Genomic DNA, 26774 nt, shown 5'->3' on the forward strand with positions numbered 1-26774 from the left:
TCACCCAAGCAGCAACTCAAGACATATTGGAGCAAATATTTTTTGAGTGATAAACAGAAGCCCCGTGACTAGAATCTTAGAGTTACTGGTTCGTACTCATCCCTGTCCTGCTTCCCACGTGCAGTGATCTCAACATGCCTCGCCTTTTCTACCTGGCCCCATAGTACTCTCCTGACCAATCTCCACCCATCTCGCCAGCATTGGCCTCCAAAGAATGTGGAATTCTTGGCTTTGGCATTCCACGGTCTTCAAATCAGTTCTGTGCCCTCAGGCACCAGTATGTAGATTTGCTTTTTTTTTTTCTCTCAGTAATTAATCAGTAAGAAACAAGAAAATGGGTTCTCTAAAGGAGTTTTGCTCTTTCTACTACTTGCTTCACTTTCTTTAAGTTGCTACAAAAGACATCAGGTACAAATCACCACTAGGGTTTTGAGAGGTGCAGCAGCTAAACTCTTTGGTTCCTAACTCCCTTTCACTCAATTCAATTTTCTTCTTTTCTCCTAGTATTCTCCAGCATGGGATCTCTGAAAATGACTATGGTCAATCTTTTGAATCTTTTGGGAAAACAAATTACCAAAACCAACACATTTTAAGAAGACATCTTGGCTGGGTGTGGTGACTCACGCTAGTAATCCTAGCTAAAAAAAATAGAAAAATTAGTCAGGCGCGGTGCCTGTAGTCCCAGCTACTTGGGACGCTGAGGCAGGAGAATCACTTGAGCCTAGGAATTTGAAGTTGCAGGGAGCTATGATGATGTCAATGCACTCTAGCTTGTGCACAGATCAAGACCCTGTCTCCAAAAAAAAAAAAAAAAAAAAAAGAGAAAAGAAAAGAAGGCATTTTTCTCAGCATTGCCTCCTAGTAATGTTAGTAATAATATCTACTTATTGATGCTTATGTATGTCAGTCAGTGTGTAAGAGCTGTATATGCTCGATTTCAGGCATGGGATGCAGGTAAACCTCGGAGGGTTGTGTTATGCACACATTACAGGTGAGGGGAGCCTGCACAGGAGTTCCACATTAGGTGTTGAAACCAGCGTCTCTGGCTCTGCAACCCGCAGCCCTAATCACTATACTACTGACATCTCTAGATCCTCTAGTTTATTTCCCTCTCTCCCACTCTGTGTGACCCTGAAGGTGAAGCACAGGCTGATGACTCAGGGCTATCCTCTGCAAAATCCTGCTCTCTTCTCTCCTGATTCCTCACACTTATGGCCTGCTTGGGGGCTGCTTCCTACAGCATGTTTATGATACTAGTTTGTGTGCACAACTCTCCAGCTTGATATTTTTATTTCTCTCCAACAGTGGAAGGACTGCTGGGAATAATCTGATGCACATGAAGAGAAAACGAGGAGTTACTAATAAGATTAAATTAAATTTAAGCACATTTTAAACAGCACGTAAAACACAGGACTAAGCACTGTGTGAGATGAGTAGACACAAGCCACGACCTCATGGAACTTACAGTCTGGTGGGGAGAGGGAATGAGGGATAAGACTATACACAAAAATACATGATTTTATGCCAAATATGGCCAGTTCCACGAGAAAGGAAGAAATGAAATTCTGCAGGGCTGGAAAGCGGGAATCCCCCCACCCCAACCCTAGCCTCCCATTTCCCTGGGGACCCAGGAATGAGAGCGTGCGGTCTAAGAGACTCATTCCTCTGTCTTAGGACTGAGCCTGGAGAGCCTAAAGCTTTACTCACTAATACACTGATAAGGCCTCAGTGTTTCTGCTCCCAAGGACAGGCTACATAATTTGTAGGGTCCAGTTCAAAGTGCAAATTCGGGGCCCCTTGTTCAAAAATGAAGAGTTTCAAGATGGTGAGAGCAGAGCGTGAAACCAAGCATGGGCTGCATGCCCACGGAGCCAGCCCTGCTCTGCACCGACCTCCCCGGGCCTCTGTTTCCTCAGGGCTCACCTTTGCGAAGTAGGGAGCAGGTCTCACTCTCACCACCGTATTGCCAGCACCTAACACAGGGCCTGCTGCCCAGATGAAGCCGTGAATGACTAGAGATAGGGACGGAGTGACACAATTACACCTGATGGTTTCTTGGGTCGCTTTCAGTGTTAAAATGTCAAAAGATCATGATTTTGAACACTTCTTGGAGACATTTGAGATGAGTCATGAAAGGATAGTAGGACTTTTCTTTCTCTCTGTTTTTCCCTCTTTCCTTCCTTCCTGACCTTCCAGTATTTTCCCATATCTCTCATAAACCCTAATCGCAATGTTATGCCTTACAGTGAGAAATGCAACAGTTACACAGACTGGGACCAGCAGAGGGATTCAACATTTGAGGGATGACTTGAAGACTTAAGTGTCCCTTAAGATTCCTCAAGACAGTTTCCCACTTATAGGGATGGCCTTGACTATAGATCAAATCTCCATTGATAGAGTCAGGTTTTTCACTTCAAAATTGTTTTATTTTCATTGAACAATTTGGTAGATGTTTATGAAGAAAAAACTTTAAAAAATATAGATGATATAAAAAATAATTGCTCATAATCCCACAAGAAGAGGTCTACTGGGATTGCAGTGTAAAACTAGTTTTCAACCTATCTTTCCATTCAATAACGTATTATGAGCGTCTGCATATGTCGGTAAGTGCCAATAAATACCCCTTCATTTTTTGTGGCTGTATAGTATTCTGTCAGATGGTTGTACTGTAATTTTCTTAACCAGTCCACTCAAATTGGACATGTGGATTGTTTGTGAATTTTTTTGTGTGTGTGTGTCTATTCTAAATGGTGTTGCCCTGAATTTGCTGGGTAAGTAACTTACTTATTCTCTCTATCCTTTATTTTCCACCTTTGTGGATAACCTCAGGATAACCGTAGCACTCCCACCTGGGGTTGTTGTGTGGTGGGTGTGAGTTAATGCACATAAAACTTTCAGCACAAGTACAGTACGGTGTATAGCAGACTGGAAAGAATAAATAATAGCTCTTTTGTTACTTTATGGCCCAGACAGAACTGTCTTGCCCAGATCGTGGACTAAGTTAATAGTAGAGGCTGGGAAGTGTTCTTTGCAAAACTGCAGGATGAGGTGTGGGTGGGCCAAGGTGTGGGCTGGGAGTTCCCTAAGTTGAGTAGTTCCCTAGCAGTTTCTTGTCTCCTCAGTTATAGAGTAAGTTCCTTCAAGGATGTCCTAGGAATGTGGGGAGCTGGGTGTGGAGGGAGCCTTGCTGGCCCGGTGACCTTGGGCAAGCAGTCCTCTCCTGTAATTCCCCTCCCTGTTTCCTCTTCTATAACACTGAGTGGCACTGGAGGGCAGGAGGATGGTGCACACAGTGGTTAGTGCTGAACCCAATCACAATGCCTTCCCTCCACTGCCGATTATCCGGCTTTATTGTATCCGCTCTACTTTTCAAGTTGCAGATGATTTGGTTTGTTTATTCACTTGTCTGTCTGTCTCCCTCACTAAAATGGAAGCTTCCTGAGGGGAGGGGCCTTGCCTGTCTTGTTTTCTTCAGTAACCCCAGAGCCCAGCACATGCCTGCCCTGGAGGCCCTGAATATACCTGTGTGTTGCATGAGCAAAATCTCAGAGCCTGGGTTCAAATCCTGATCGCACCACTTGTTGTGTGATGGACAGGCCACTTAAATTACACCTTAGTTTTCCCACTTAAAAATTAATAATTATTTTCAATTTTCCCACTTGAAAAATAGGGATTAGTAATAGTGCCTCTGTCTTATAAGGCTAAGAGGTTCAAATGAGAAAATATCTAGGAATTGTTAAGCACATTGACTGGTACAGAGCATACTAATGAAGTAGCAAACATTTATGTTGCGTGCTGGCCAGGCATTGATCTAAACGGTTCACATACGTTAATTATTAATATATGAATCTTCACTACATCCTGCGAAATCGGTACTATCATACCATTTCACAGATGACTCAACTGGGGCACAGGGGCTAAATAACTTAGGGCTGTTATTTTGTGCCTGAGGTTCCTAGCGAGGTCTCCGTGGGCGACCCCTTTGAAGGACCAGAAGGCGCGCCTCCCGCCCACCGGCGGCCGGGCCAGGACAGAAGGGGTTACTCGGCCCGCGCGCGCCTTCGCAGCGGAGCCCGGCGGGCCCGCGCGCGCGGGTTACAAAGCCTGAGCGGCGGCCGGGCGCCTCCTCGCCTCCCATTGGCGCGCACGCCCCTTCCTGTCACGGCGCGGCCTGGCCCCGCCCCCCGGGCCCGCCCGCCGCCCCGGCGCCCCCGGAGTGGACGGTTCCAGAGGCATGCTAATGAGGGGGCGGGCACCGCAGCCCATTGGCCGCCGGCGGAGCGTCGGTGAAGTCAGCTCCGAGTCCCAGAAAAACAGAGCGGGGCCGACTGAAGCGTGTAGTGCGAGTGGGGCCGGACGCGCGCAGCTGCAGGCGACCCGCAAGGTAAGCCCGCGCCCGCCGCCCGCCCGCCCGGCCGCGCTCGCCCGCTCGGCGGCGGCGGCGCTGGGGGTGTGCGCCGGCCCGGCCCCCGCGGGCGGCGCCTTTGTTCGGCGCTCGGAGGAGGCGCATTTAAAGGGCCAGCTGTTGGAGGGACTTGGGGTTACCCCCCGGAGCATCCTACCGGGGTCGCGGGGAGAGCCGCGGTCGCCGCGGCCGAACCCGCCGCCCTGCCTGCTTGGTGGATCCCCAGTCTTTCAAGGAAAGTTCCCCAGGGTGCGGAGGACGGGGGTGTCCTAGGTTTTATTTATTTATTTCTGTGTGGGTGGGGTAGTGCGATCATGGCCTCTGCCGGGAGGGAAGGTCCGCCCGCCTCAGGCTGGGTGCAACGTGGGCGGGTGGAGGAGACATCAAAGCCCCGGTGGGTTTGTGCTGTAAAGTGAAACTGCCGAGCAGGGGCTGCTCTGCAGCGGCCAGAGGAGGAAGGAGGGAGCGAGCGGCAGGATGGAGGCATCTCAGGTGTGTCCATTCATCAGCATCCCCCGAGGACAGGGCGGCGGGAGGGGCGCAAGGACGACGCGCCGGGCCCGGACCCGCCTGCGCGAGCGGTACGTGTGCCGGGGACACCTGCCTGCCCATCCCGCCCGCGCCCCTGCGTGTCCTCGAGTGGCTGACAGCATCTTGCTAGGCGGCTCATCACCGGCACGGACAGAAAGCAACTCCTTTCTCCGAATTCCCTGGGCATCACCGGCTCCGACCTCGCTGCTTTCCGACGTGGCCCTTGATAAGCGGTAGCGCCATTCAAGATAGAGGGGGAAAGAGGCTTAAAGTCATTATGTTCCTTTCATGGGGGGATGTGCTGTCGAATCCTGCATCCCTGTGCATCGGCTGTCATAAGATGGCTTTGAAATTCACCAATGCATGCTTTCTTCAGGCAGGCAGAATTTATTACGCTATTACATTGCTACATAAAAGCAGAAGGGATCCCACTGAGCGTGGCTCGTTTCATCCAGTCCCTGGGTTTTCCCAGCATGTTCTGGCTGAGCCTTTGGGTTTTTGTTTCAAACGCTGAGCGCTGGGGTGCTCCTGTTGTCACAGGGCCGACCTGCTGAAATTGCTGGAATTGATTTCGCCGTCAATAGGAGGGAGCTTCGTTTAGAGACATCATGGAACCTATCTGGCATATCAGGCTTTTGACTCCATCGCCCCCACCCCACCCCCTTTGGGTCCATTTTCCTCTCAAGTGAAGGCCAGGGATGGCTTGTCTGTCCCCACTCTCCTTGTGTTTTGAGCTCCTCTGCTTAGATTCAGTTCTGTGTTTTTGGCTGGAGAGGTAGCTTGGTGGTGAAAAGAGGAGGGGTGGAGTAAAAGGGGGGTGGGCGGCAGAGGGGGACAGCAGCATCAATGACAGAAAACACGTGATGGACATTTGGAGACTCCATATCTATAGCCCCCAGAAACATAGATGAGGTAGCTGGCTGTCCACAGAGTGAGGGGTGTGTTTGTGTGTGTGTGTGTTTGTGTGTGTGTATGTTTGGGTGTTTCGCCTGGGAGGGGGAGGGGGAGGGAAGGAGGGCTAGGATGCTGACAGCAATTTTCTGCCCCACCCTCTTCATGCTGCCTTAAATAGCCCCTTGCCTGCTAGCTCTGATGTCTGCTTTTGGCCTGAGGGGAAAGGAGGAAGGGTTGGTCTCTTGGCACCTCTGCCCTGGGCTCTGTTGGAGTAGAAGGTTAGGAAAGGGTTACTTCTCCAGGGGTTGCAGGGAGCACATTTCTCAGCTGGAGGGCCCTGAGACTAGTAGCTCTGGAGATTTCCCTGCAGGGAATTAGCAACTGAAATGAAATGCTCACCATGGGGTGAAGAGATGGGTGGGTATTGTCATCTTCCACACCACACCCATCCTAGTGGCCCTTTCCTCTTACCTGCTTTCATTTCCTGTAGTTGGAGAGTTTCTGTAAACTTTTCTGAAGAGATTGGGAATATTGGGGAGTGGGTAGGAGTTACGGGAAAGGACGAGCAAATGCTTGTTACTGGCAGAACAAAGCACTGTTCAGCTCTCCCTTCTTTCCCCCTCTCCAAAATAGAGTTCAGCACAGATAGCAGTGTCTGGGGTTTTCTTTGCAAAGAGTGAAAGGGCAGGGCCCAGGAAAGAAAGCTTTTATTGTACAGCATCGATAATCATCTGGTCACCCAAACTTAGTTCTGGACCCTTCCCTGGGCATGGAGATGGATTTGTTGCAGAGGGCACTCACTGGTAATTTAGGACTTGACCTGTCTGTATGGGAAAGGAATGGATGGTCTCAGAAAGCTCTGGTGGAGGAGCTCTGGACCAGAGGCAGGACACCTGGCTTTGGTCCTGGCCACTGATCTTTGGCCTTTGGGCTAGTGGCTTCTGCTCTCTGGGCCTGTGTCCTTGTTGGTAAAGTGGAGGATTTTTAGAGCAGATGATTTTCCAGCATTCCTGTCAGCGCTCCTGTTCTTAGATTCCCAAGTACGGTTTGTGATGGCATTTTCAGATTCGTTCCTGTTTGCTGAATTGATGTGAACTTCACAGTGTTGAGCAGTGGCATGAAAGAAGCATTCTAAGATTCAGGCTTCTGTTGGATTCACATTCACCTTTTCCTTGATTAGTGTGATTTATGAGGTTTTACCGTATGGAAATAATTCAGAGCTAGAATGGCCCATAGCTAGAGACACAGACCTCAGAGTGAGTGAGTCTGTGGGAGATGAGGCTGGGTGAGAGATTGCTGAGAGAAGGGAGTTTCTCTAGTTCATTCTCCCTGTGGATGTTTAACTCACTGTGTTATTTATAGTTACGCAGGTGGACGTGGACGTTCGGCTATCTAGGATGTGAGAGCTGGGAGGGACCTCTGTGGTTGCCAGGGTCAGTCCCCCTCAATGAGGAATTTGAGGGGTTGGGAGGTTTGTCCAAGGTCACACAGCCAACAAGATATGGGGCTGGGGCAGAAACTCAGGCATGTCGATTCTAGGTCCTGTGTTCTAGATATATCTGTTAAACTCCGTCCTCCTCTGAGAGAAACGATTCTAAGATCAGGTAGAGGAAAGAGAGGAGGAAATAGGCGCAGAAGAAAGGAGAGGTTGGAAGAACACACGAGAGAAAGTGGGAGGTTGGGGACCCATTGTGTGGGGAAAGAGAAAACCACAGAAGCCAAGCTCAGGGGAGAAAGGGATGGAGCTCAGACTGGGGAGGCTCTGTCAGGTGCTAAACAGCAGAGCACCTGTGCAGCCCTTGGAGTGAAGGGAGGAGAGGCTTGGCTTAGGCTACGGTGGCTGGTGGGTGGTAGCTTGGAGTCTCCTCGGGATCTCTCCTGTTGACCCTCAGATTGCAGGGTGTGGTGGAGGCTGCTTAGTGGCAGGGCCAACTGAGGCCTTTAGGTCCACTGGGACAGGCAGAATTGAACATGTGGGAAGTCAGGTGTTCTGGTGGTGATGCTGGTGAATGCTGAGGTGGGACCCAGTTCTGCTGAAATCCTACTTTTTGTTTTTTTAATGCAAACCTAAAAAAAAAGTTTTCCATGGAATTTCTTTTCAACGCAAGCAGTATTTTCTCCTTAACTTTCATTGGTGCTTTGTAGTTTTATGAGATAGCATTTCATGTACCCCCTTTTCAGAGGAGATGCTTGGAGATTTACTGATTTACTCAATTGTAGCTCATCTTGGGGGAGCCTCTGGCCTGTGACCTGAGCTAAGCCTCCAAATGTTTCAGAGAGCAGTTAAAGAGTTGTGAACAGTGGTTGGCCACGACATTAACCATTCAAAGGCAATGATAAAAGGTAGATAATACTTTGAAGTCTGTAGCCCAAGCCAATAGCTGGACATGAAGGACTTTACTTTGGCTAACTCACCAGGCCCTCAGTGTCTCTATGGGTCCTAAGTTGCCCCCTCTTTTTGTGTATGGTTAGGCATGTGTGTCTGTCCCTGAATCTTACTGTCTCCCAGCCTTCTTTTCCCATGCCTCAGTCCTCTATCCATTTCCTTTTCTGTCCTCCTGTTGTATCTTTCTCCTTGCTGTCCTCCTCCATTCTTTCTTTATTGAAAATGGTATAGTTTTGTAGCTTTGTTATTATTATTATCATTATTTTTAGAGACAGGGTCTACCTATGTTTCCCAGCTGGCCTCTAACTCCTGGGCCCAAGCTATCCTCCAGCCTCAGCCTCCTGAATACAGGAGGCTGGGACTACACGCACTTACCACTGCACCAAGCTGTAGTGTATTTTAATATATTTATGGTCATTAAAATTTCATGTGCTCTGTTTTTAATTTAAAATCAGTTGAGTTCAGTCTTTTTGAATGTATATGTGTTTTACACACAAAACAAACAAGAGGCAAATGAACCAAACCCAATTAAATTGCTTTTTACTTCTGTGTGGTCTTCCATTGATTTTTTTCCCCCTTCTTTTCTGTGCTCAGTAGTGGCTTGTTATAGAAAAAAAAGTTCCCAGGTCTCTCTCATGTGGTTATTGTTTTTACAACAAAAACAGCTACAACAATAGAAAAAGTTTCCACCCGTGTATTGTGGACCACAGGGGACACCCTGTCCCAAGAGATGTGCTGTATTTCTTGACTTCCTTCCATGGAAAGAGTCTTTGATGCAGTTTCTCGAAGAGGCCCATGGCGTAAGGGGTTGGGGGTGCTGATGGTGGAAGTGGGGCTCTTCTCGATGATTCTGGGAATGCTTAGAGTGGGGCAGGCTGGCAGACTATGGGCAAGAGAGTACGTCCAGGAAGAATTTAGCGTGGTAGTTTTTCTCTGTCTTCCCAGGCTGAGCTGACCCAACTGGCTGTAGCAGGACCCAGACCTCTTTGGAAAAGAAGGAGATACTTGTCAACTTTCTGATTAGTTTTGGATGAGACCCTAGGGGTGTCTTGTGCCCATCTTGGGAGTGTGGGCAGCCGCCAACAGGTTGCTGGTGTGCAATCCCAGATGCTTTGATGGATGTATGCTGTACCACTTCATGATTTTCTTCTGACTCTGATTAATTACAGAGAAAATTGAGTCTTGGTGCTCAGTGGTGAGTGAGTAGTTTAGTGTCTAAAGTCAGCTTCGCATGCAAGAAGTCACCTTGAAGTGTGCAGTTTATTAAAAATTCACATGAGTTTTGTATTCTCTATAGCATGTCTGTACTGGTTTTAGTATAAAAGTATTTAAATTTACTGTAATTTTAGAATTGTTTTACTGTTGATAGTTGATGGTCTAGGAAAATGTTGTGTTTATCTTGGGCTTTCACTTGTCCTGGCCCTCCCCAAATATTATAGGCCGGAGGAGGGCAGGTATCAGACCTGCTGGTGTTGGGAACGACCCTTCCAGCCTTTCCTGTTGGCTCTGCCAGACCCACTGGATGCCCTGGTGGTTCCGAACTCACCCACACCCCAAAAGGCAAGGTTCTCCCCACACCAGGACTTGTTCCCTCACCAGAAGGCCTTTTGCTGCTTTTCCTGACTCCTGCTTCTCCTCTCAGACTCTCCTCTCATCTAAGAGAGATGCTTTTCTCCTTGCACTCACCTTTCTACTTCTGTTGTTATTGCTGGTTTCCTGGTCTGTTTCCTCCTTCACAATGTGAGATCTGGGAAGAGAATTTCTCCTTTTGTAATTAAAATTTCATTTGTATCTAAGTTACATATATAGTTTTAAAAGTCAAAAAACGCTACACGAAAAATATAAAGACTGCAGAAGACAGTGTCATCCCTCCTCATCCTGGTGATCCACTTTCCAGAGTCAGTTGCTGAATATGATTTTCTGTTGCTGAAGTAACAAATTACCACAAACTTGATGGCTTAAAACAACTCAAATTTATATTACAGGTCTGTAGGTTAGAAATCTGAAAAAAGGTCTCACTGAGCTAAAAATCAAGGCATTAGGGCTGGGTTTCCTTCTGGGAAGAGTCTGTTTTCTCTTGTACTCTGGCTTCTAGAGAACCCCTGCATTTCCTAGCTCAGGGTCCCCTTCTTCTGTCTCAAGGCCAGGAAGGGCTGGTTGAGTCCTTCTACAATTGTGACCTTCCAGAGTCATGTCTTCATCTGATTCCCTTCTCCCTCCTCCCTCTTCCACTTTTAAGGACCCTTGTGATTATACTGGGCCCCCTTGGATAATATACGACAGTCTCCCTTTTTAAGATCAGTTGATAAGCAACCTTAATTTCATCTGCAACCTTAATTCACCTTTGCTGTATAACCTAACAGGTTCATAGGTTCAGGGGTAAAGATATTGACATCTTTGAGGAGCCATTATTCTGTCTATGACAGTCACTTCCAATCCTTTTAGCCGTTTCTCCTGATATTACTATCATTTTTATAAGTTACCTGCTTACAGTGCTTACAGTGCTATTTCCTGATTGTTCATTTTAGTTGTTATTTCTTGATGTTTTACTATGCAATAGAGGACTCCCCCACCCCCCAATACTTCTCTTCCTCCTGATCCTTCCAATACATCACAGTTTTTGGTTACACTGATATTTATTACATTATTTTACTTGTGTAAATAGTGTTCATGGCTGAGCCATATAGTATACTATAATGATATTCTCTTTCATGTATATTTTTTGAGTTAATAATTGCCTTATTTTTTCTATTTATTTAGTTTCTATGTACGTCTTTGTAAATCCCAAAGTCTGACAGCATTTTAAAACATTTCTGTTTTATAACATGTGTTCCTTTATATTTTATTTTCTTTATTTTTTTCTTTTCCCCATGGAGACTTCTCTCCTAGAGGCTTCCATCCCTCTCCTCTCTTCTTGCCCATGGACCTCTAGGCATGTGGCATGACTCGTTCTTGGGAATTCCCTCCTCTAGTCCTAGGTTGGATCCTCTCTTTCCTCTTTGTTCATTTATTCCTCCATGAGTTTCTGAGAGAGGGTTTGTGGAAGTTGATCACTTTAAACTTACATGTATGAGATGTTCTTGTCCTAACTCATATTGATTGGTGGTTTGACTTATCTAGAATTTTAGGTTAGAAGCCATTTTTCCTTAAAGTTTTGAAGGCATTGTTCTACTGTCTTTTAGCTTTCAATACTGATGTCAAAAATTTGGATGCCATTCTGATTCTTGATCATTTATGCATAATCTGCTTTCTCACTGGAAGTTTTTAGAATCTTCTTTCTTTCCCTGTATTTGAAATTTCCTTGCTTTAAAAACTATTGGGCTGGGTCTTTGATGTGCCTTTTTGATCTGAAGACTGACATCTTTTAGTTTGGGGAAATTTTCTTAAATATATATATTTTTTATAATTTCCCTTTCTCCATTTTCTGTGTCTTGTCTTTGGAACACCTATTAGATGTTGGAGTATCTGGATTGAGTCTATGACTTTAAAATCTTTTATTTCCTGTTTTCCATTTTATTATATTTTTGTTTTACTTTCAAGAGAGATTTTCAGCTTTATCTTCAACCCTTTTCAATTTTTAAATTTCTGCTTTCATGTTTTTACATGAAACATGCTTGCATGTTTTACTTTCTGAGAGCTTGCTAGTTCTCTGAATGCTTGCATTTCTTTTCTTTTTTAAATAGCATCCTATTCTTGTTTCATGGGTGCAATAAATTTCCTATATTAGCTTTTTTTTTTTTTTTTTTTTAGTGGTTTTTTGCTGTTCCCTACGCTATCTTTGTTTCCTTCAAGTCCCTTTTTCTGCTTGTTTTGGTTACTGTATCTCCCATTGGAGCCATCCTTCCATGGATGCTGATCCTTGACTGTCCATTTATATTTTAAGAATGGACACCAAAATGCTGATTGGTCATCTGTGTTACCAGGAGGGGGCTTGTTAACTTCATTGCATGGTAATCCAGCAGAAAGCCCCTTTTTTCCCCTTGGATAAAACTAAATATCAGTGCCTGTATATTTTTCTCTGGAGCTTTCCTGGAGAGAGCTTTCTTGGAGAGGATTTTGCCAGCAGGTGGGGTGGATAACAGCCCAGCTGTCCTCCATTCTGGGAGCCTAGATGGGGAATCTGGCTGGGTATTAGCCAGTTTGATATGTACACTTTCACTCAATTTCTTAGTCTTATAAAAGTTGCCCCCCTCTCTCCCTACCTCCCTCAGCTGTGTCTGAATCCAGACAGTCTCTGGTGTAAGTTGCCTGAATAGTGGACCTCCATTTTCTATTGGCTGAGGGAGGGCAATCACCAGGCTGAGCAGATTGTAGAATGGACCCTGGGTCTGATTGCTCCTTGCCCCTCTTTTTAGTCCCATCCTGCTTCTCCATTTAAAGTCCTTGGTGCCTCCAGTTCCTGAGCCTTCTCCAGGTTGTGCTGAGTTGACTGCTTGTTCAGTGGTTTCCTCCCCTGCTTGCACTTAGCAGACCGGACAAAGCAGAAACCTACATCAGCTACTGCATGGCGGTCAGCTCTCCCTCTCCCAGACTTCTGTTGGCTTATCTCGTTTGCTCTTGTCTCTTTTCCACTTAGAAACACATTCCTCTGCTGTACTTTTAGTGGGGTTCTGAGAGAGAGCACAGAGAAACATGGCATCCGGCCTTCTGATTTCACCAGAAGTTTATCTCTTTATCTAAGCCCATAAACTTGTGCCTGATACAGGGTATCTTCCCAAGAAATGTTTATCAAATGATTGAACATGTGTTTCTAAGATTATATGCATACAGTTAGTCATCAGATTTCAAGAGAGTTCCAAACATACAATTGTACAAAAATAAATCCATTGTTTATTCTGAGATAGACATATCTCCCCATGCAGTGTAGGATAAGACAGCATTATAGACTGCTGGGCTGGTGAGTGGTGAAGCCTAGTGTCCTATCACTAATTACCTGAGTCGCCTTGAGAAGTCCGTTAACCAGTCTGGGTCTTGGTCTCCTCAGCCTTAAAATGAGGTGTTGGTCAAGGTTTGATTCAGTTCTCTGCCTTGAGCTCCTGCTGTGTGCAAGGCATGGTGCTAGGACCCTTCCAGATGTCTCTTCTAAGGCAGTCAGTGCCGTGTTTTGTACGTATGTCTGTTATGGCCAGTGTTGCACTGAGTTGATTGTGTGTCTCTCTCCTGAGCTTAGTTCAGTGTCTTGCACAGAGTAAGTCCTCTGCGCATTTTTTTTTTTTATCTCTTACTCTTTCCAGACTGTGAGTGCCTTGTGAAGACTACGTTGTAGTCATCTTTGTATCTCCTGTGTCTGCCGCGGTCCTTGGCGCATAAGAGCGTACACTAAGGAGTACATCAAAGAAATATGAACTTGTGGGTTGCTCTTCCAGAGTCCCCAGACCCTGCTTGGAGAACAAGGCCTAGCTTGTTGAGGGTCCAGCCTCCCGCTCCCTGATCCACTTATGGAGTTCGGGGCGGTGGAGGGGGTGGCTTGAATGTATTGGATTAAAATCAATGGAGATAGCAACTCTGGACCACAGCCTTGACACTAAAGGATTGTTTTTCCCCAAACAGATCATAGTCATACATTGGTTTAATAGGCCTTACATTGTTATGAGTTAAGATTGGATTCATCTTAGCTATGAAAGTGTATTATAGGTATAACCCTTCATTTAAAGCGTTTAAAAACATTTAAGTGATCTTTCTTAACATATTTTGGTTTTCCCAAACCTATGAGTGTATGTGCCAGGACTAGTAAGTAGAAATTTCAGGGAGATAGATTTAGCTCAGTGGAAGAAGAACTTTTCATCATGAGAATTATTTCCTGCCAGTCTGCATTGGGATGCCCTGAATTCTGTGTCAAGCCAAGGCTAGATGTTCACTGGCCAGGGAACCTGAAGAATATTAATAGATGCCTTTGTGGGAGATGAAGTACTATTAGAGCACCTGAAAAGTCCTTTGGTTTTGATATGTTCAGCAGATAGTTATTGAGCACCAACTATAGACCAAGGTCTGTGCTGGGCTATGGGAATATAGCAGTGAACAAAGAGCAATGGCACCTGCCCTCCTGAAGTTTATAGACTAAAGCTGTGCTGTGCAGTATGGTAGCCAGCAGCCACATGTGCCTAAATTAATTAGAGTGAAATACCATTAAAAATTCAGTTTCTCAGTCACACTACCCACATTCAAGTGCTCTGTAGCCACGTGTGACTAGTGATCGCCTATGGACAGCACACATATAGAATGTTTCCATCATCTCAGGAAGATCTCCTAGGCAGGCTGGACTACAGAGCCAAGATTCTGTGTTTCTAGACCACACGTCTACGATTAGACTTGCTTCACAGTGGAGACAACTGAGGCACAGAAAAGCCATTTGTTTAAGGGTATGTGGCTGATGGGACTGAGCTAGGAACATCCTTGAGCATGGCTCTTCTCTCCCTGAAGGGAGTTAGGGTGACTAAGAGTATGGTCTCTGTATTCAGGCTGCCTGGGTTCAAATCCTGGCTCTGCTACCTCCTAGCTTTGGGTCCTAGGGCAAGTCACTCTCTGTGCCTCAGTTGCCTCACCTGTCAAATGGAGAAAATGATAGTACCTACATTTTAGGATTGCAGGGAGGATTAGATGATCCAATAATGTAAGCCTTTTAGAACTGTGCCTGACACATAGTAATCACTCAGTAAGTGCTGGTCACTATCATTGAGAATGAGAAGGGGTTAGAAGTTATCGGTAGAGCCAAGGAGGCATTTTCAAACAGCAGACTGGAGTGGAAAAAGAACGCTATCAGGAAAGGCTGTGTTTGTAGAGCTGAGCGATCACCTGGAGAGGGATACATAATTGAATGTTTCTGAGCTAGGGGGCTGCTTCAGTCCTGTGAGGTGATGTAAAAATGCCAAGCACACCCACGAAGCCCTCTGAGTCCCAAAACTGGTCACTGGTACTGCGAACAAGGATCCTTTCATTGTCTCCTTCCTCCCGGCTTGCCTCTACCCAGGCTGGTCCCTACAACTCTTTCTCCTGTCTCCAAACATTGCTCTCCCCTCACTGAATCTCCATCTTGGAGGAGACATTTACTGTCACGCTGGTGGAGCAGAGGGATGCACCAAAGGAATGCGGAAGAGAGAAGAGACAGAAGTCAAGGTAGTTTAGCAGTTGATCCTGGTCTTTTCTTTGAGGTTTCTGTCCCTTGGTGATGTCGTCCCCACTGTTGCTCGGTCTCACCAGCAGGCCCAGTAGAGCAGCACAGCATCCTAGGGATGCCCCATTTTGCTGGATGAGCAGAAAGAGAGGTCTGATGTTAGCCCCAGGGATGAGAAGGTGCCCATGTGATAGGTAAATCCCTGCTTATAGGTGGAACTTTGACTTAAGAAGTGCTTTAATAGCCACAGTCTCATTTCATTCATTAAACAAATGTTGGTCAGTGATGTTGACATGGGCCCCACCCTCCTGGAGTTTATTTCCTCATTAATCCCCAACAGGGCAGGGCACCTGTCTTCCCCAACAGGCTTTTCACAGTGTGTTTCAGGTTATGAAGCAGGAAGGTTTCAGTATGACAAGGTGTGTGTGGGGAGGTGCAGGTAGTGAGGGTACTCTAGAGGTGCATAATGGATGTGGCATCTCGCCTCACCCAGGCGAGGCACACGGGGCAACTAGTGGAGGCCAATGATGTACCTGAGGTCAGGTGTCTAGGAATGGCAGACCCAGGACTGACCTATGAGGAGACTGTTCCTACCAGCTGGAGTCTCAGCCTGACATAGAATACAGGTTCTGCCTGAGGACCAGTGATCAGAAGTATTGCGTTTTCACCTATAACTGGCTCTGTCAATCCATTTCTGTTTGGGCCTTGACCTTCCATCCTCCTGGGTGGTGTTCTAGCTTATAGCAGTTAAAATAGGAATGGGTGCTTCGTAGATCATGAAATTGCCCCTCTGCCTGTATGTCAGTGTGAAGGCTCATTACTCATTTACATAATGCCTTGTGCATCGATGATTAACATCAGTTTGTAGGCTGACCTTTGAGCTTGGTTTCCCAGTATAGAAAGGTCCCGAGGACGTATCTTGCAAAATCCAAACAGCTTCTCTTATGGCCTCGGCCTTGTGTCTGTGTGGAACCTGGTGGCTGTGCATACGAGCAGTTTCCTTGTCTGATATATAGATAATTCATTTGCAGACTGCTCTTCTCCACTTAGAGTTTGTCTTTAACTGGGGCAGTTCCAGTGTTGAGTGACTGTTTCTTGCAAGCATAAAATGATGGTCAGGGTTGTAGTTGCTTCTAGTAAATCGACAGGAGTGAAAATGGAAACATTCTCCTGGTACGCTGATGTCAAGGAGTCTTGCCCAAGCTGCTGTAACATAAACACTGCTGACCCTTCCGTACTTGGGCCTTTCTTTACAGACAGTGCACACAGGAGGCTGGTGATAGGAGACTGGGCAGGATCTAGAAGCCAGGGATGAGGTAAGAGAGGCCGGAACAGGAGCCGGGAGATCTGAGTTGCTGTCCCAGTGGCCTGGCCGGTGGGGTATCTGGATAGAGAGGCAAGGCAAGAGTAGGAACTGCTTTTAAGCAGGACAAAGAGGATAGAGAAAACAAAATCCCAACAGGGACAGAAATTAGAGTAGCTGGAGAAGGCTGGGGCTTGGGAGAGCCAAGGGCCTAAGCAGAGTTTGGTGGTGGTTGCTGAAAATCAGGTTGCCAGGCCCACGAACCTGGGCCAAGGCAGTTTTAGGTCTTTTAGGATTATTTTGTGTTTGCTTCATAGGGCCTTTCTGTTGGACATGGTACGTTAGTGAGCCAGCACTGGCAGGTGTGAGGGGGCGAGGCCCCCTAGGAACCGGGAAATATTAGTCATGTCTGAGCACTGATAGAAGATACAGCTCCTCTTTAAGATAGCTGCTGCAGAAGGAGGCCCTGCAGCCGCCAGCCTGCATTACAGTCAACGTTCTTGGTTTTATCTTTAATTATTAAAGTCATGGGCTATTTAAATACTCACCTGAAGCATCATTGCGAATAATGTTCCCTTCCTAGGGTCAAAGGAGCTGCAGCAGAGAAGGAGTTTGTGGCCTGTGGTTCTGGATCCCCCAGGTGGCTCCCTCAAGGAAATCACACCTGGGTAACTCGGAAATCCATGAGATGCCCTTGACAGTGGGGTGCAGAGCTCCGCGGGGCTGTCTTGCATGTTGGCATTCATTTTGAGTGAGTTCTTAATTTGAGGAGTAAAGGGTGTTCCTTTTTATTGTAGGCAAGGAAGAAACAGTGCTGTTAGATGATGTAAAATATTTAACACTCTCTTTAAAAAATTAAACTGCCCAGGAGCCTTTGATTGGTGGTGCCTATGGCAACGTGCGTGGATTTCAGGAGTGTCTCCTCAGAAGGGGCGGGCTGGGGGTCCAGTCCTAGGAGGGTGAACTGGGAGGCCGAGAGCCCACCTGCTCTGCTTGGCTCAGAGACTGGGCAGTAGCAGGGCTCAGTGACCTTTTCAGAGGATCATAGCCTGGAGTGGTCTTTTTTGACAAGTGGAAAGGAGTGAAGGGGAGAAGGAGAGATTGTATTCCTTTTTGGGCTTGTTTATTTGTTCATTTTGTTTTATTTGCCTCTGTTAGTCCCTGGCATGTACCGTTGTCCGTCCAGCCTCAGGACTTGTGCCTGTGCAGTTTCCTTAGCCTGGAATACTCCTTCCTCCATTTACCTGGTTAGTGCTGCTCACCCTTCAGATCTCACCTGGGGCACCATATTCTTGGCGAGCCCCTCTCTGCCCCTCCTGCCTGGCTAAACCCTCCTGTTTGAGGGCTGTTGTGGTTTGGTGGTTCTGGACAGAACATTCTTCACAGCGTATGTCTCAGCTGCTTTGTTCCACTTGTTTGGAAGATTGTTTGCCCTCCAGTCTGTAGGAGCACAGTGACACTGGCCAGGGCTCTTTCCTGTCGCCACTGTATCCCCAGGGCCTAGCCTGTGCCTTGCCCGCAGGAGGTGCTCCACCGTCTGCTGAGTAAATGCAGGCATTTAGTCATTTAGTCGTTTATTAAGTTTTGAGTTCTGTACCAGATTCTGAGACTTTAAGGAGAATAAAACATTCCCTGCTGTCCTCACAGAGCTCCTAAACTAGAACAGTGGGTTAGCTCTGAAGGGATCCATCGAGGTGTAGGGAGAAAACATTATCAGTTGAAGTTTTGTTTATTCTTTAACTAAAAGAAAGACAGCTTTCCTATTTATAGTAGTACAGATTTTATAATCACCTTGTAAGTAAATGTGCTCAAAGCTATTTCAGTGACAGGAAGGTGTGATCAAAAAGTTTGGTGAGCACTGGTGTGGAGGGAGAGGTAGGCAAATGAAGAGGTTTTTATGCCAAAGTGTGGTGAGCTGAGCAGTACGTGAGGGCAAGTACAGGGTGCCATGTGGGTGCAGAGGAGGGGAACTGGAAGTGGGCCAGAGGAGGGCATGGCTGAGAGAGGACAGAGGGACTGGCACGTGCAAAGGCAGGGTGGCATGAGGTGGCTTAGTGGATTGGGAGAAGACAAATAATTTAATAAGGCTGGAGGAGGGCCTACTAGGTGCCCTGTCCCAGGATTGGGAGGGGTTAAGAATTGGGGATTCCAGGAGAGATGAGACTGGCCTCCTGCCTGCAGGGTGGGCATAGCCTAGGAGGGGAGAGGAGAAGTGTGCAAATGTCCCTTAGGGACGCAGCACAGGGAATTACCTGGGATTCAGAAGAAGGTGGATGTTTTGGTTAGGAGGGATCAGGCCTGGTTGTGCGTTAGAAATCGAATGTACCCAACATCTCATAGGCTCCTCTCTTCATTGCAGAAGGGGAAGGGTGGGGGCTGGGGGTTGACCTCAAGGCTCTTCTGAAGCCCATCTCAGGGTAAGACTTCTCCATGAAGCTCTCCTTGGTTTACTCCTACCCAGTGGGATTTTTATCTTAATGTGATTTAGACCCTTCCTCGGGCTTTATTTTCTGTGTTTGAACATTGTATAGGAACAAGAAAATGACATATGGTATATATAAATATGCATGTGCAGTGTGTTTACTTACCTAGGCAATCATGCACACTCCCTTCTCTTCTTTTTTTTGTTTTCAAGTCGCAGGGCATGAAGTAATTATGTAATCAGAATCCACATAGAGTATGGCTAGATAAGGTGTAATTAAAGAGGAAAGCCTAATTTTGGAAGAATGATAAGAGGTCATTTGACTCAGTCTGGGCCCAAATCCAATCTTGGAAGAACAGTAAGAGGTCATTTGGATGTAGGGAGCTTGAGGCCACCCAGGAGCCCAGACTGGCCTCAGAACTGGACAGATTCTGTTTCAGTTCACTGTGAAAGCCATTCACGGAGCATCTTCTTGGTTTAGGGGATTGTGGGAGGCCCATCCATGAGTAAGGAATGCAAGTCCTGGATCTCAGGGAGGACATGGGGGGACATGGGCCTGAGAACAAGTAGGAGGCCCAAGGGTGGAGAGGTGAAGGCTCCCTGGGAGGAGGTTGAGGAAGAATTCACAGAGCAGGTGGCAGGTAACCTGTGCCTTCATGGGTAAGGAGGATTTCAAGAGCAAGGACAAGAACTTTCTGGACATATTAGAGGCACTCAGATAATATTTGTGGAATGAAGGCCAGGCTGAGGTTGGAGGCGGAAGGAACGTGGCCATGTTGGTGGGTGGTCACTTTGCGGTTTGGTGAGGAGGTCAAGCTCGTACAGCTCAGGCAGTTCCGTGACAACACAAGGCCAGGAGGCTCGTAGGCTGAGGCCCTTGACCGTGTGGTAGTGACTGTGTGCAGAGGAGTCAGAGATTGCTGTGGAGGTCAGGGGAGGCCTCCTTGTGGAGGGGGACTTGGACAGAGCCTTGAAGGACCAGTAGGAGAGGGGAGAGGGGAGGAGGGAAGACTTTCCAAAGGAGGTGAATGACATGGGCATCTAGAGAGGAAGAGGAAAGAAGATCACCCCAGGGAGAGAGGAGGGGGCCCAGGGAGCAGGATATAACAGCTTGGCTGGAGAGGGTGAGCCTGGTGTCTGGAGGCCAGGTGTGAGGCAGGATCCAGGGGGACAGCGGAGCCATGGTGGATTGTTGGACAGGTGAGTGGCATGAAAAAGACACATTAAAGGAAGAGGAATCTGGCCTTGGTGGGTGGGATGGGTTCTGGGGAATTCAGTCTCAGCTACTGGCACAATGGGCACCCGGCAGTGGGCTTGGGAGGGTGGGGCCACCTGTGGTGCCTTTCACTGGAGTGTTACTGGTCTTGGTGATGAGAGGATGAGAGAAATAAGGCAGGGCAAAGGCAGAGGTGACAGCAAGGTCCCAGCCTAGGAGAATGGAGACATCTGAGACAGGAGGGATACCAGCTGTTGGAGGAAGAAGGTGTACAGTGGAGTCTTGGTGTGTTGAGGGTCCTGAGATCCCTGTGCTAACCCTCATCCTGCCTGTGAACTACAGGAGAGACCTTGGGCCAATTTTTTCATCTCCTGAACTACATTTCTTTGTCAGTGGGAGTCTCTGCCTTTAAGGTTCAAGCTCCGGTCAGATGAATGGGGTCATTGCAGCCCTAGGGCTCAGGGGAAGGGTCTGGGCTGGAGATTTGTGAGGCTGCCACACAGAGGTGAGAGAAGAAACATAGTCCTATTTCTTGTCCTCCTTGGAGGAAGCAGGAGCCCGGGGGAGGGGTTCTGGCTGATCAAGTTGAAGTTTTGGGGAGAGGAGGCTGCTTGGACTCACGCTGCCCATCTCAGGGTGGTTTTGAGACTCAGACACCATGGGTTTAAAACTCATACAGAATGGTGAGGTAAGTGCACCATTCTGGGGGGGAGCAAGGAAGAGGTTAATCTTCCTGAGTTTACAGAAAGGAAATTCTCAGGATAGGGAACTGGTGGTTAGTGAATGTCTCCCCCACCCCCACAAAGCCAATCTTCCCAGAAACCTAAGGCCTTGAACCTTTAGAGACAGAGTCTGTGCAGAGAAGGCTTCCTGGCAGAGGAGGACCTGGACAGAGCCTTGAAGGACAAATAATATATGAGAAAGTAGAGAAGGAAGGACTTTCAGAGGAGGAGAATGACATGGAGTTATAGTGCACAATTCACAGTAGAGAGTCCAGAAAGGAAGGCATATGTTTTTTAAACACCTAGTATGTATACCAGCTCTGTACCAGGTGCTTTCATGATCTTTGTTTCAAAACCTTTACATCATTTCTGCCTCTTATCATCCCATGTTAAGGCAACAGGATTAGAAGGGTGAACTCATTTGCCCAAGGTCTCAGTGGTAGGGTGGGATTTCATTTTATTCCGCTTTCTGACTCCAATGGCAGTAAATACCCACGTCACTATTTTCTGTTGGCTCTCTGGGAAATATAAGAAAAACAGAATGATTTGTCTTCCTGACCCTATTCCCAGCTTAAGCACTTACCTAAAATGTGGCTCCAGCTGCCACCCGTGCTGCAGCACTCCAGCACCGTGCGCGATCTTCGATCTTCAGGAGCAGTGGTGGGAGACTATGGAGCTCCTCAGGGCCTAAAACGCTCCCTCACAGAGGGGGAAACTGAGGCCCAGAAAGGAGAAGGGTTGTGGCAAGGTCAGGGGCAGAATGGGGATGAGAACTAGAAGAGTCTGGAGACTTTGGTCTGCTTGGTTGTTTTAAGGCTGCTCCCTGTAAAAAGTTTGTTTTTAGACAACAATGGAAACCTTTGTCTGGAGAGTTGGTCTGGGTAGGGTTGAATATGAAAGGTCCTGTGTGTGTGTGTGTGTGTGTGTGTGTGTGTGTGTCCTTCCTTCACTTTAACCTCAGATGCCTTTGAACCAGCAGGGAGGATTCTTTAAGACCAAAGGTTAAGACCAAAGGCATTTAACAGGTGGAAGAGGCATGGAAGGAGGGGAAGATCAGAGGCCACAGAAATAGAAGACTAAACTGTAGGCTTGGCCAAAAGGAATTTCCCAAGCCTGTAAATAATACTAACATTTATTGAACACTCACTGCACCAGGCAGCCTTTACATGTAACATCTTTTATGTAATTGCCATGGCTTCCCCATGAGTTGGGTGCTGTTTCATTGTTCCTGTTTTGCAGATGAAGGAACTGAGGCTCAAAGAGGCTGTCACCTGTCTAAAGTCACAGGATTAGTAAGATGTAGAGCCGGGACTCCATAGCTCTGTCTGCAACCCTCAAGCTATTTTGTTGGACTAGGAGCTCTGGGTGTCTGAGCATTTGAGGATTTTTTTTTTTTTTTTTTTTGAGACAAAGTCTCACTCTGTTGCCCAGGCTAGAGTGAGTGCTGTGGCGTCAGCCTAGCTCACAGCAACCTCAAACTCCTGGGCTTAAGCGATCCTAGTGCCTCAGCCTCCCGAGTAGCTGGGACTACAGGCATGTGCCACCATGCCTGGCTAATTTTTTCTATATATATATTTTAGTTGGCCAGATAATTTCTTTATTTTTAGTAGAGACGGGGTCTCGCTCTTGCTGAGGCTGGTCTCGAACTCCTGACCTCAAGTGATCTACCCGCTTCGGCCTCCCAGAGTGCTAGGATTACAGGCGTGAGCCACCGCGCCCGGCCAGCATTTGAGGATTTATGAACTCGCACATTTAGAGAGATCATCCCTTGGTAATGGTTCTCAGTGGTGGTGGCAGTGGGAATAGGACAGTTTTATCCCCAGGGAGCATTTGCCAATGTCTGGAGTCATTTTTAGTTGTTGTAATTTAGGAGATGATACTGACATATAGTGGATAGAGGCCAAGCATGTTCTTAAACATCTTACAGTGTGCAAGATAGCCCCCACAACAGAGTTGTCCCTTGCAAAATGTCAATAGTGCTGAGTTTGAGAAACTCTGCCCTTTGGGCACCTGGTTGTAGTTTTACCGCTCAGAGCACAGCGCTAGTGGAAGGGCCCATCTGAAGAACTTGAGTTGTTCCTTTAGCTACAGAGACTTATGTTGTACTTTAATGGCTATTCGCTGTTTGAGTTCCTCACTGACTTAGCCCTGAGGGGCCAGGGTGGGGGTAGTGGTGGGTGGAGACTGGGAAGAAAAATTTTAGCAAGGCCTGACCAGCCAGAGTGACCCAGGGCTGCACCTGAGCCCGCAGCAGGTGAGAGGAGAGTGGGGTCCACTCCAGGCTGCTGAGAATTGATTCAGCCACTTCACCTTGTGTACCTGATGTAAAAACTCAAATCCAGCTAATTGTGCTTTTTTTTTTTTTAATTAAATTATCGCTGTGACTGTTCACCATCAGAAATGTGTGAGGAAGGGATACACATGGTGCAGATACACTCAGATGCAAGTATGCTGCACGCCAGACTCCTCTGTTACTAGTTACTGTTTAATCTCACTATAGTCGGCCCCATTCCACTTAGAGGAGAACTGCACACCAATATGGGGAGCCCCAGGACCCCGGGCTTTTACCGCAGCCTCCCTGTGTCTAGCAGGTCGGTCAGACCGAACTCCGGAGAGGGAGGTCCCTGAGGAAGCGCCCACTGCTTTACCCCGTTTGCTGTTTCTTCCCATTCCCTCTTCCAGGTCAGACACGGAAAATGTGTGCTCTGTGCCCTCGTCTCACATGGTGACCTCCCCACGTCTGATTTCTGCCTCAGCAGCAGGCGATCCCTTTGTACAGCGGGTCTTGTGTTCGCCATGCCCTGCCAGGCTTCTGCTCCGGCCACAGACTACGCCCATGGCCTGGCCACTTCTTTCCATCACCCGGAACCCACCCCAAGGTCTCCTTCTCGAAGCTCTCTGGGCACTCCAGCTAACAGTGTCCCTTCCCTCCTCCAGACACCCTCCGCTCCAGGACTCCTTTGGTTGTTTATCCAGTCATTAAATTCTGAGTCTTTCCAGTGTCACCTTCTGAGCTGTCCTGTGGCTCAGTCACTAAGTAACAGTGAGGTCTTAGGTGAGTCATGCACCCTCAAGAACAGCATCATAGCATTGAATCAGTTTCTTTCCAGCATCAGTGTGGAACGAGAGTCCACAATTGCGGAACCTGGGGTGTTTCTCTAAGGCTAGTGGAAATTCAGGTTCCCCTTTGACCCCATGCAGATTCAGGAGAACCCAGAACTAGTTGTTAGAAAACTCTCCTCAGACTAATTAAGCGTCTTTACAGTGCCTGCTTCGTGCAGGGGTGTGTCTGGTAGGTTCAGCAGGGGTGTGAGATGGGTCTTGTGGGCTTTGCCCTCAGGGAGCTGACAGCCTGTGGAGTGGTGGCTGTGTCTATTCAAAACCCTAATAGACTCTCCTGAAGGTGACTCTGCGTCCATCCTGAGGACCAGTTATCACAGTTTCATGAGCGCTCGCACCCCCCACCCCGAATTAAAGTTCTGTGAGAGGTGGAATTTTTTAAGTCTTTCTCATTGTGTGCCTGACACACGCACAGTCAGTGCATATTTGTTGAATGAGTGCAGTAATGACTGGTACCAGTGGATTTGTGTTGTGAAGGAAGGATAGATGGCGGTGTTGCAGACTGGAGGGGTGGGTTGAGGTAGGAGGAGGGAATGATGGGTGCAAATGTACAGAGGTGGTGACGCCCAGGGCATGCTGGGCACCTGCAGGCCCATTGTGATTGGACCATGTGACACGGCAGAGTGCAAAAAGACTAGAAAGGTAGGTCAGGGCCAGATGGAGAGTCTTGAATTCCAGCTATATTGAAAGGATTGGATTTGTTCTGTGGAGTAGGATGACCTCACATCTGGTTTCCCAGGGTGGCTTTGCCTGTTGTCCCAGTGTGATTATTATTATGCCCTTTCTCAAGTACATGTTTGGCTGATAAATTACATGGTTCTGCAGTCTTTAAGGCTGTGTGGAGCCCCTGAGGGTTTCACAGTGGGACACGGTCAAGCTGGCCTTAGGAAGGTCAGTGCCCGTTGTGCTTGGCAGACCCTGGCGGCAGATGAGATTTCCTCTAGCCCAGGCAATTTGGGCCTGAGCCCGAGAAGCCATGGTGACTTCTGAAAGGAGGAGATAGTTACGAAAGAGACTAAAGGATGGAGTGACACAACTCGTGGTCTCTAAAAAGGCTCCAAAATGGCTCTTCCAAAGATAGACCCATTCTAAAGTTCAGGCATCCTGAACAAGCATTTTTCTAACTTGAAGTTATGACTAATAAGAAAAAAATATCTACATTGTGCCCGTTTCCTGAGCAATTAAAAGTCAGAGAAGCTTCTGCCCAGCCTCCAAAACGGCCTGGTGATACCCGCTGGTATTCACTTTCCTAAACCCCAGCATTGTTCCTTGGAATTCAAAATAGGTTATGAATGTGCTTGATGTCAGGAAAGATAAATCTGTGAGGAGGACTGTAGTCAATACATTTCCTTTTTAAGTAGAAACAATATAAAGAGCTTAATTCAGTCCCGAATCAATCTCACTTTGTTGCTATGATTGTGTAAAACCTGAACTGCTTTATGTCTGTCTCACGCTGTTTATATTCCCCGATGCTCCCCGTCTCAGCTGGCCCTGCAGAGAGTCTCAGCCTTTTTAGGCCATGTGCTGCTCTCTCCTCTTGGGGCTGTTTTCTTGTGCACTGCAGAAGGGTTGTGTGATGAGCAGTGATTTCAGTTTATAACTTGGGGTTCTCTTCAATGTGACTATTCAGTGGTGCCCTCACATGAGCTTCCTTGTCTTAGAGAGTTGGAAGGCTAAATTCTTTGGCCTTTTTCTTCCCATTAAAAGATTACTAAATTTTAAAATAGTTGATATATACACATGGTTTAGAAATCAAGACACTGTAAAATGTATCCATTCAAAGTTTTCATTTTTTTTCTTTTTTCTTTTTGAGACAGCATCTCACTTTGTTGCCTGGACTAGAGTGCCGTGGGGTCAGCCTAGCTCACAGCAACCTCAAACTCCTGGGCTCAAGTGATCCTCCTGCCTCAGCCTCCCGAGTAGCTGGGACTACAGACAAGCATGTGCCACTATGCCCAGCTAATTTTTTCTGTACATATTTTTAGCTGTCCATATAATTTCTTTCTATTTTTAGTAGAGACGGGGTCTCACTCTTGCTCAAGCTGGTCTCGAACTCCTGAGCTCAAACAATCCACCCGCCTCGGCCTCTCAGAGTGCTAGGATTACAGGCGTGAGCCACTGCGCCTGGCCCCAAAGTTTTCGTTCTTGCTCCTGCTGTCTGCCAGCCTGCCCCCGTTAGGTGGGGTGAACATACATTCCATTTATCCCAGGACAGTTCCAGTTAATGATCAATAATGCCCTCTTTCACTCACAAAAGTGTCCCAGTTTAGGTGATAAATTATACATTATCCAACAGGTGATCACTTTTATTAGTTTATTGTATATCCCTCCAAGATTTCTATGTGCAGATACATGCATGGGTGTGTGTGTGTAAGACATACGTTGCTTTTGCCACTTAATAATACATCCTGGAAAACTCTCCACGTAGTACAAATGGGTTGTCCTCATTCTGATACACTGTCTTTGGAGAGTAGTGTTTGTAGAGACTGGTAGGTGGTTGCCTTTCCCTTGGTTTATTAATTTAATTGCTATTTAGGGGTAGCTTCTGTTTACCTCTGGAGAAGCAAAAGGCTGTGGGAAATGAAACCAGCTTCCTTCACTTAGGAAAACCTCTTCAGTAGTAAACCCATCCCGGAAGCATTTATTAAGCACCAGCTTTCTGCC

General features: G+C 47.2%; 1 protein-coding gene across 48 annotated transcripts in view; it reads left to right on the forward strand.

Annotated features, from left to right (window-relative positions):
* The first annotated feature begins 4333 nt into the window (after positions 1–4333).
* The window catches only part of SORBS1 (sorbin and SH3 domain containing 1), a 220411-nt gene continuing 197970 nt past the window's right edge, over positions 4334–26774 (forward strand). For 47 of the 48 annotated variants that reach the window (XM_045569093.1, XM_045569092.1, XM_045569103.1 and 44 more), the window contains exon 1: positions 4334–4384. The gene's annotated coding sequence lies outside the window, so the exon portion shown is untranslated. The remainder of the gene's footprint in view (positions 4385–26774) is intronic. The other variant, XM_045569096.1, reaches the window with a different exon arrangement.

This window comes from Lemur catta, chromosome 14 (genome assembly GCF_020740605.2).
Source record: "Lemur catta isolate mLemCat1 chromosome 14, mLemCat1.pri, whole genome shotgun sequence".
NCBI lineage: Eukaryota > Metazoa > Chordata > Mammalia > Primates > Lemuridae > Lemur > Lemur catta.